Source organism: Aegilops tauschii, chromosome 3 (assembly GCF_002575655.3).
Source record: "Aegilops tauschii subsp. strangulata cultivar AL8/78 chromosome 3, Aet v6.0, whole genome shotgun sequence".
NCBI classification, from domain to species: domain Eukaryota; kingdom Viridiplantae; phylum Streptophyta; class Magnoliopsida; order Poales; family Poaceae; genus Aegilops; species Aegilops tauschii.
The window spans coordinates 414,583,162-414,594,111 of NC_053037.3; positions in this window are offsets into that span (position 1 = coordinate 414,583,162).

The following is a 10,950-nucleotide window of genomic DNA, read 5'->3' on the forward strand; positions in this document are numbered from 1 at the left end:
TTCTAAGTCGTAAAGCATGGCACACTGAACTATCGAGTAGTCATCAGCTTTGCTCTGCCAGACGTTCATAACTTCTTGTGTTGCTCTTGCAGGAGGCCTGGCACCCAGCGGTGCTTCCAGGACGTAATTCTTCTGTGCAGCAATGAGGATAATCCTCAAGTTACGGACCCAGTCCGTGTAATTGCTACCATCATCTTTCAACTTTGCTTTCTCAAGGAACGCATTAAAATTCAACGGAACAACAGCACGGGCCATTTATCTACAACTAACATAGACAAGCAAGATACTATCAGGTACTAAGTTCATGATAAATTTAAGTTCTATTAATCATATTACTTAAGAACTCCCACTTAGATAGACATCCCTCTAATCATCTAAGTGATTACGTGATCCAAATCAACTAAACCATGTCCGATCATCACGTGAGATGGAGTAGTTTCAATGGTGAACATCACTATGTTGATCATATCTACTATATGATTCACGCTCGACCTTTCGGTCTCCGTGTTCCGAGGCCATATCTGCATATGCTAGGCTCGTCAAGTTTAAACTGAGTATTCCGCGTGTGCAACTGTTTTGCACCCGTTGTATTTGAACGTAGAGCCTATCACACCCGATCATCACGTGGTGTCTCAGCACCAAGAACTTTCGCAACGGTGCATACTCAGGGAGAACACTTTTATCTTGAAATTTTAGTGAGAGATCATCTTATAATGCTACCGTCAATCAAAGCAAGATAAGATGCATAAAAGATTAACATCACATGCAATCAATATAAGTGATATGATATGGCCATCATCATCTTATGCTTGTGATCTCCATCTCCGAAGCACCGTCATGATCACCATCGTCACCGGAGCGACACCTTGATCTCCATCATAGTATCGTTGTCGTCTCGCCAACTATTGCTTTTACGACTATTGCTACCGCTTAGTGATAAAGTAAAACAATTACATGGCGATTGCATTGCATACAATAAAGCGACAACCATATGGCTCCTGCCAGTTGCCGATAACTCGGTTACAAAACATGATCATCTCATACAATAAAATATAGCATCATGTCTTGACCATATCACATCACAACATGCCCTGCAAAAACAAGTTAGACGTCCTCTACTTTGTTGTTGCAAGTTTTACGTGGCTGCTACGGGCTTAGCAAGAACCGTTCTTACCTACGCATCATAACCACAACGATAGTTTGTCAAGTTGGTGCTGTTTTAACCTTCGCAAGGACCGGGCGTAGCCACACTCGGTTCAACTAAAGTGAGAGAGACAGACACCCGCCAGTCACCTTTAAGCAACGAGTGCTCGCAACGGTGAAACCAGTCTCGCGTAAGCGTACGCGTAATGTCGGTCCGGGCCGCTTCATCTCACAATACCGCTGAACCAAAGTATGACATGCTGGTAAGCAGTATGACTTATATCGCCCACAACTCACTTGTGTTCTACTCGTGCATAACATCAACGCATAAAACCAGGCTCGGATACCACTGTTGGGGAACATAGTAATTTCAAAAATTTCTACGCACACGCAAGATCATGGTGATGCATAGCAACGAGAGGGGAGAGTGTTGTCCACGTACCCTCGTAGACCGAAAGCGGAAGCGTTAACACAACGCGGTTGATGTAGTCGTACGTCTTCACGATCCGACCGATCAAGTACCGAACGCACGGCACCTCCGAGTTCAGCACACGTTCAGCTCGATGACGTCCCTCGAACTCCGATCCAGCCGAGTGTTGAGGGAGAGTTTCGTCAGCACGACGGCGTGGTGACGATGATGATGTTCTACCAACACAGGGCTTCGCCTAAGCTCCGCTACGATATTATCGAGGTGTAATATGGTGGAGGGGGGCACCGCACACGGCTAAAAGATCGTTGATCAATTGTGTGTCTAGAGGTGCCCCCCTGCCCCCGTATATGAAGGTGCAAGGGGGAGGCCGCCGGCCTAGGAGGTGTGGCGCGCCAGGAGGAGTCCTACTCCTACCGGGAGTAGGACTCCCCCCCTTTCCATGTTGGACTAGGAGAGGAAGGGGGGAAGAGGTGGAGGGGAGAAAGGAAGGGGGGGCGCCGCCCCCCTCTCCTTGTCCTATTCGGATTGGGGGGAAGGGGGGCGCGGCCCTGCCCTAGCCTCCTCTCCTCTCTTCCACCTAGGCCCAATAAGGCCCATTAAGTTACCGGGGGGTTCCGGTAACCTCCCGGTACTCCGGAAAAATCCCGATTTCACCCGGAACACTTCCGATGTCCAAACATAGGCTTCCAATATATCAGTCTTTATGTCTCGACCATTTCGAGACTCCTCGTCATGTCCGTGATCACATCCAGGACTCCGAACAACCTTCAGTACATCACAACATATAAACTCATAATATAACTGTCATCGTAACGTTAAGCATGCGGACCCTACGGGTTCGAGAACTATTTAGACATGACCGAGACACCTCTCCGGTCAATAACCAATAGCGGAACCTGGATGCTCATATTGGTTCCTACATATTCTACGAAGATCTTTATCGGTCAGACCGCATAACAACATACGTTGTTCCCTTTGTCATCGGTATGTTACTTGCCCGAGATTCGATCGTCGGTATCTCGATACCTAGTTCAATCTCGTTACCGGCAAGTCTCTTTACTCGTTCCGTAATACATCATCCCGCAACTAACTCATTAGTTACAATGCTTGCAAGGCTTATAGTGATGTGCATTACCGAGTGGGCCCAGAGATACCTCTCCGACAATCAGAGTGACAAATCCTAATCTCGAAATACGCCAACCCAACAAGTAACTTTGGAGACACCTTTAGAGCACCTTTATAATCAGCCAGTTACGTTGTGACATTTGGTAGCACACAAAGTGTTCCTCCGGTAAACGGGAGTTGCATAATCTCATAGTCATAGGAACATGTATAAGTCATGAAGAAAGCAATAGCAACATACTAAACGATCGAGTGCTAAGCTAACGGAATGGGTCAAGTCAATCACGTCATTCTCCTAATGAGGTGATCCCGTTAATCAAATGACAACTCATGTCTATGGCTAGGAAACATAACCATCTTTGATTAACGAGCTAGTCAAGTAGAGGCATACTAGTGACACTCTGTTTGTCTATGTATTCACACATGTATTATGTTTCCGGTTAATACAATTCTAGCATGAATAATAAACATTTATCATGATATAAGGAAATAAATAATACTTTATTATTGCCTCTAGGGCATATTTCCTTCACAAACAAGGGGTGCGGGAGGCCACCGAGGTGGGCACAGCCCACCTGGGCGCGCCAGGGGGGCCTGGAGCGCCCTGGTGGGTTGTGCCCCCCTCGGGGCACCCCTAGGTGCTGCTATGGCCCAATGGGTGTCTTCTGGTCCATAAAATGTCACCATGGAGTTTCGTTGCATTTGGGCTCCGTTTGGTATTGATTTCCTGCTATGTAAAAAACAAGCAAAAAATAGCAACTGGCACTGGGCACTGGGTCAATAGGTTAGTCCCAAAAAATGATATAAAGTTGCTATAGAATGATTGTAAAACATCCAAGAATTATAATATATTGGCATGAATACTTCATAAATTATAGCTACGTTGGAGACGTATCAGCATCCCCAAGCTTAATTCCTACTCGTCCTCGAGTAGGTAAATGATAATAGAAATAATTTATGAAGTGTGAATGCTAGCAAAGTGCATAAGTTTGATCAATGACAATTTCAATCACTTTTCCTAGCATTATAACAACAATTCTTTCTCATAAAATTTCTCATGTTGTAGTGGCAACCAATTCACATGTTAAGGTTTAAACACTGAACTCTCTTGAAACTCAACAACCTATGTTCTTAGTCATCAAGCAATTGCAATTCAACTTATTCAACAGAGTTTAAGTAAGATCTCCACACACTCAACCATCATATAGCCTTCTATGATTGCTGACACTCACCGCATACTCATGAGCAAAACGTTTCAACCGGACACATATAAAGATAGGGGCTTATTGTTTTGCCTCCCAATGTATTCACCTCAAGGGTGATGTCAACAATAATAACTCATGCTACCCATATTCAACTGGACATATGTGCCTAGATCTTTCCTCACCACATGATGCTTGCCAAAAGAGAAAAATAAAAAGGAATAGAGAGAATAACTTTGACTCTTTGCATAAAAGTAATTACTGAAAAGTAAAAGATAGGCCCTTCGCAGAGGGAAGCAGAGGTTGCCATGCGCTTATTATTTGTTTGTATGCTCAACCCCTTAGTGCAAAAGAACGTCATGTTATATTGCCCCTTGTGATGGCAACCTTTATTATGCAGTCTGTCGCTTTTATTACTTTACCATCACAAGTTCGTACAACGCTCAATTTTCTCTTACACTAAACGATCTTACATTTTTAGAAGCAATTTTTATTGCCTTATTGCACCGATGACAACTTACTTGAAGAATCTTATTCAATCCTTAGGTAGGTATGGTGGAATCTTGAAAATAAGATTTGGGTTTAAGGATTTTTGGATGCACAAGTAGTATCTCTACTTGGTGCGGAATTTTTGGCTAGCAAAGATGGGGGGCAAGCACCACATGTTGAAGGATCTATGAAAATATGACTTCTATGTGAATATGAAAAAACATAAACCATTACGCTGTCTTCCTTTTCCAACGTCAACAATTTTGGCATATATTATTTTGATGGGGGCTCACAATCACAAAAGATTTCTTGGATAGTGTATTTGCATGTGAAAGTTCTCTTCCTTATACTAATTATTCGTGAATTGCTTGTATGACCAATATTGTGATTGTCAGGCCTCAAAAGATTCCACTTTCTAAACCCAATGTGAAGCTACCACTAGCCATGATATGATTTCAACTTCATGATATTCAATTTATTCAACAATTTACTCATAGGATATAAGTGAAGCACAAGAGTAAACGACAAACTACTCCAAAAAGATATAAGTGAAGATCGTGCGAGTAGTTAAGTAAATAGATAGCTATGTGAGGACTCTCTCTTATTTAAAAGTTTCAGATCTAAGTATTTTATTAAAACAGAAAGCAAAAACAAAATAAGATGACAATCCAAGGATAGCACACATCATGTGAAAAAGCAAAAACTTAGGCTCAACCGATACTAACCGATAATTGTTGAAGAAGAAAGGTGGGATGCCTATCGGGGCATCCCCAAGCTTAGATGCTTGAGACTTCTTGAAATATTATCTTGGCGTGCCTTGGGAATCCCAAAGCTTGAGCTTTTGTGTCTCCTTAATTCCTTTTATATCACGGTTTTCCTAAATCTCAAAAGCTTCATCCACACAAAACTCAACAAGAACTCGTGAGATAAGTTAGTATAAACCAATGCAAAAGCTTTATCATTCTCTACTGTAGCAAATCACAAAAGATATTATTCAACATTGCATACTAAATGCCTCTGTATATTTAATACTCCTATCCTCAAATAGATTCATTAAACAAGCAAGCATATGCAAACAATGCAAACATAACAGCAATCTGCCAAAACAATACAGTCTGTAAAGAATGCAAGAGTATCAATACTTATTCAACTCCAAAAATTATGAAATTATACCAAATTGTAGAAAATTTATCAGAGCTTATTATGCAAAAAGTTTCAACATTTTATCACACGCTGACTTTCCTCGGGAATTTTTGCAACATCGATAAACTTTCTGTTTTCAAGCAGCAACATGTAGACTTGTAAAATAAGCATGGAAAAGGCTATCAATGACACTTTTATTCAAATAAAAGATGCAAAACATTATTATAAATAACAGCAAGCAAATCCTAACAAAATAAATTGACGCTCCAAGAAAAACACATATCATGTGACGAATGAAAACATAGCTCCAAGTGAGGTTACCGATAATGTTGGAGGCGAAAGAGGGGATGGCTTCCGGGGCATCCCCAAGCTTAGTTGCTTAGATCCTCCTTGAATATTACCTTGGGGTGCCTTGGGCATCCCCAATCTTAGGGTCTTGTCACTCCTTATTCTCCTCATATCGTCATCTCACCCAAAACTTGAAAACTTCAATCACACAAAACTTAACGGAACTTTGTGAGATAGGTTAGTATGATAAAGAGCAAACCATTTCACTTTGGTACTGTCAAAGACAAGATTCATAATTGTTTTCACACAATGCCTACTGTAGCATATCATTTTTACAATTTATATTGAGCAATATAAGCCATAGAAACTAGGAAACAAGCAAACTATGCATTGAAGACATAATCTGTCAAAAACAGAACAGTCTGTAGTAATCTGTACTCAAACCATACTTCTGCTACTCCAAAAATTATGAAAAAATTGGAACACGTGAGAAATTTGTATATTAAACTTCTGAAAAAAGAATCAATTCAAAAGCACTCTTATGTTAAAAATGAGACTCATTTTTGTGAGCGCAAAAGTTTCTGTTTTTCAGCAAGATCAAATCTACTATCACCCAACATGACCCCAAAGGCTGTACTTGGCACTTTATTTAAAAAAAAGCTGTAAAACTTGATCACTACAGTAGCATAATCATGTGAACACACAAAAACAGTAGGTAAAAGTGTTGGGTTGTCTCAAGCGCTTTTCTTTTATGCCTTTTAGCTAGGCATGATGATTTCAATGATGCTCGCATAAAAGATAAGAATTAAAACACAAAGAGAGCATCATGGAGCATATGACTAGCACATTTAAGTCTAACCCACTTCCTATGCATAGGGATTTTGTGAGAAAATAATTCATGGGAACAAGAATCATCTAGCATAGGAAGGCAAAACAAGCATAACTTCAAAACTTTCAACACATAGAGAGGAAACTTGATATTATTGAAATTCCTACAAGCATAAGTTCCTCCCCCATAATAATTTTCAGTAGAATCATGAATGAATTCAACAATATAAATATCACATAAAGCATTCTTTTCATGATGCATAAGGATATAAATTTTGTTACTCTCCACATAAGCAAATTTCTTCTCATCAATAGTAGTGGGAGCAAACTCAACAAAATAACTATCATGAGAGTGAAAATTAAAATCATGATGACAAGTTTCATGGTTACCATTATTCTTTATAGCATACATGTCATCACCATAATCATCATAAATAGGAAGCATGCTTTCATCATAATAAATTTTCTCATCAAAACATGGGGGACTAAAAATATCATATTCATCAAATATAACATCCCCAAGCTTATGGCTTTGCATATCATTAGCATCATGGATATTCAAAGAATTCATACTAACAACATTGCAATCATGCTCATCATTCAAATATTTTGTGCCAAACATTTTATTGACTTCTTCTTCTAATAGTTGAGCACAATTTCCGAACCATCATTTTCAAGAAAGATATTATAAAGATTATCAATAATATGATGCAACCTCAATTCCATTTTATGTAGTTTTTTTATAAACCAAACTAGTGATAAAAAAAGAAACTAAAAGACTCGATAGCAAGATCTCAAGATATACCTTCATGCACTCACCTCCCCGACAACGGCGCCAGAAAAGAGCTTGATGTCTACTACGCAACTTTATTCTTGTAGACATGTGTTGGGCCTCCAAGCGTAGAGTTTTGTGGGACAGTAGCAATTTTCCCTCAAGTGGATGTCCTAAGGTTTATCAATCCGTGAGAGGTGTAGGATGAAGATGGTCTCTCTCAAACGACCCTGCAACCAAATACAAGAAATCTCTTGTGTCCCCAACACAACCAATACAATGGCAAATTGTACAAGTGCACTAGTTCGGCGAAGAGATGGTGATAAAAGTGTAATATGGGTGGTAGAAATATATTTTTATAATCTGAATAAGTAAAAACAGCAAGGTAGCAATTAGTAAATGGGCACAAAAACGATATTGCAATGCTTGAAAACAAGGCCTAGGGTCCGTACTTTCGGTAGTGCAATCTCTCAACAATGCTAGCATAGTTGGATCATATGATTATCCCTCAAAGTGCAGCAAAGAATCACTCCTGAGTTCCTATTAGAGGAGAACAAAAGGTAGGAATTGTTTGTAGGGTACGAAGCCACCTCAAAGCTATTCTTTCCGATCAATCTATCCTAGAGTTCGTACTAGAGTAACGCAAGCTATTCTTTTCGATCGATCTAATCAAGAGTTCGTACAAAGATAACACCAAAGCAAGTTCATATTCATAATACTCAATCCACACAAAGAACTACAAGGAGACCCCAAAGTTTCTACCGGAGAAAAACGTGCATCAACCCCTATGCATAGATTACCCCAATATCACCGATGGAATCCACGAGTTGAATGCCAAGACACATATCAAGTGAATCAATATGATACCCCAATTGTCACCTCAAGTATTCATACCACAAGATATATATCATGTGTTCTCATCTGTGAATATTCAATCCGACAAGACAAAACTTCAAAGGGTAAAGATTCAATTCATCATAACAAGAGTATAGAGGGTAGGAACATCATATGATCCGACTATATTAACAAAGCCCACGATATAGATCACGAGAGAGAGAGAGATTAAACACATAGCTACTGGTTAAAACCCTCAGCCCTGAGGGTGGACTACTCCCTCCTCATCATGGTGGCCGCCGGGATGATGAAGATGGCCACCGGAGATGATTCCCCCCCTCCGGCAGGGTACCGGAACGGGTCTAGATTGGTCTTTGGTGGCTACAGAGCCTTGCGGTGGCGGAACTTCTGATCTAGGGTAACCCCGAAGGGTTTCGGAATATTTGAGAATTTATAGTGCAAAGAAGGGGTGCGGGAGGCCACCGAGGTGGGCACAACCCACCTGGGCGCGCCAGGGGGGCCTGGCACGCCCTGGTGGGTTGTTCCCCCCTTGAGGCGCCCCCCAGGTGCTGCTCTGGCCCAATGGGTGTCTTCTGGTCCATAAAAAAATCACCGTGGAGTTTCGTTGCATTTGGACTCCGTTTGATATTGATTTCCTGTGATGTAAAAAACAAGCAAAAAATAGCAACTGGCACTGGGCACTGGGTCAATAGGTTATTCCCAAAAAGTGATATAAAGTTGCTATAAAATGATTGTAAAACATCCAAGAATGATAATATATTGGCATGAATACTTCATAAATTATAGATACGTTGGAGACGTATCATGAGCCACCAAGGCTGCTCATCCTCTGTGCATTTAACAAGCACCGTTAGAAGTATGGTTTGTATAGTGCAGGTTAGAGAGTTGGGTTATCGTGGCATCCCAGGCCACCAAGATCCCACCGCGCGTTCCTAATGCAGGCAAATAGAAAAACTTCTCAAACTTAGCACCGAGGCATCGCCGTACAATGTTTAGCGATACATCATGAATTTTTGTTTCTTGGAGACACACAATGGCTGGGCTAGCCTGAGTCACCACCTGGAAAATAGCGTTCCGACGGGCAGGCGCATTTAGCCCTCAAACATTCCACACCATCATACTCAAAGGTTGAATATTCATTGCGAGCTCCAACCATGCCGCCGGCGTGTTCGCTAACACACCTCCACCGCCTCCAGAGGCACAGCCGGCGATTCCCACCCGAATAAGGCCAGCACGGCAGCAATGTGCACATCCGAAAGCGGGCGAGAAAACAGATCCACGTACATCCTTAGGGCTTCCTCCGAGATGACCTCCCCTTCATGCGCCAAACACAGCTTCCTAATGAGCACCTGCTGTTGCTTGGATGCCCCATGCTTTGCCAACCTCGCACTCCTCCTTGGCGTGACATCCAATCTTCTTTTCTTCCTCGGGTTGCGCGCTTGCACCACAGATGCGCGATTGGTCGGAAGCGGCAAGAGCGGAGAAAGAGATTTGCACATCTCGGCACGCATGCTTTCCAAATCACCGTGCAGTAGCATATCCCCACCAGACCGAGGCGGCGTGGCCTGGGCCTGCTCTTCATCAGGATCATCAGCAACAGTGGGCGCATGCTCTGGCCCGCCCACCTGCTCCACGCTACGTACCCTGCATGCCGCATGGGTGCAACTAGCATCAGATAGGCACACTTGGAAGGTTTCCATTGCCTCCACCTGCCCGGTTTGTCCGCACTTTATTGCAGAAATGGATGTATCTAGAATGAATGTTCGTGCACATAAGCCCATACTCGTTTCTTTAAAAAAGGCCACAGTCCCATATGTATACCTCGGCCTGCAACGAGGATTCACGTTGCCTCGATCAATCTAATGTACACTCCTATTTGGCGCGTAGGTCGCCAAATAGCGAGCTGATGCGTACCCACAAAAACATGAGCTCCTTTTTGGGCCGGCCATTTCGGTATTCCTTCCCACTGGTTTGGGAAGGACTATTTTTTTTCTTCCGGTTTTCCTTTCCTTTTCTTATACGTTTTTCTTTTTCTCATTTTTCGCTTTCCTTTACTATTCTGTTTTTCTTTGTCCTTTTATTATTTTCTTTTATTTATTTATTTTTACCTTTTGTTTTTTGTTTTTAGAGTCCATCTTTCAAATTTGTGAACATTTTTTTACTAATCAAGAACAATTTTCGAAAATCATAAAAAGATTTTGAACTTGTCTACTTTTTTCCGGAATCGTGATATTTTTTCAAACTTGTTAATATTTTCTCCAAATACACGAAGATTTTTTAAAATCATGAAAAAATCAAATTCACGAACATTTTTTTTAGAAATTTGCAAACATTTTTGACAAAGTGACCATCTTTTTTTAAACCCGTGACATTTGTTTTGAATCCGCGAACATTTTTGAATCAACGAAGATTTATCAAAAAATGGGGGAATGATTTCTCTAATTCAAGGGAATTTTTTTGATTTGACAAACATTTTTTAAAATGTATGAACATTTAAATAGATGAATTCTTTTATCAACAAACATTTATTGAATTGGTGAACTTATTTTTCAATTCATTTTTTGAATTTTATACACATGTCTAATAAATCATGAACTATTTTTGAATTTGCAAACATTTGTTAAATTTCATAACATTTTTTTAGTACATAATTTTTTTTGAAATCTTGAAAAAAATTT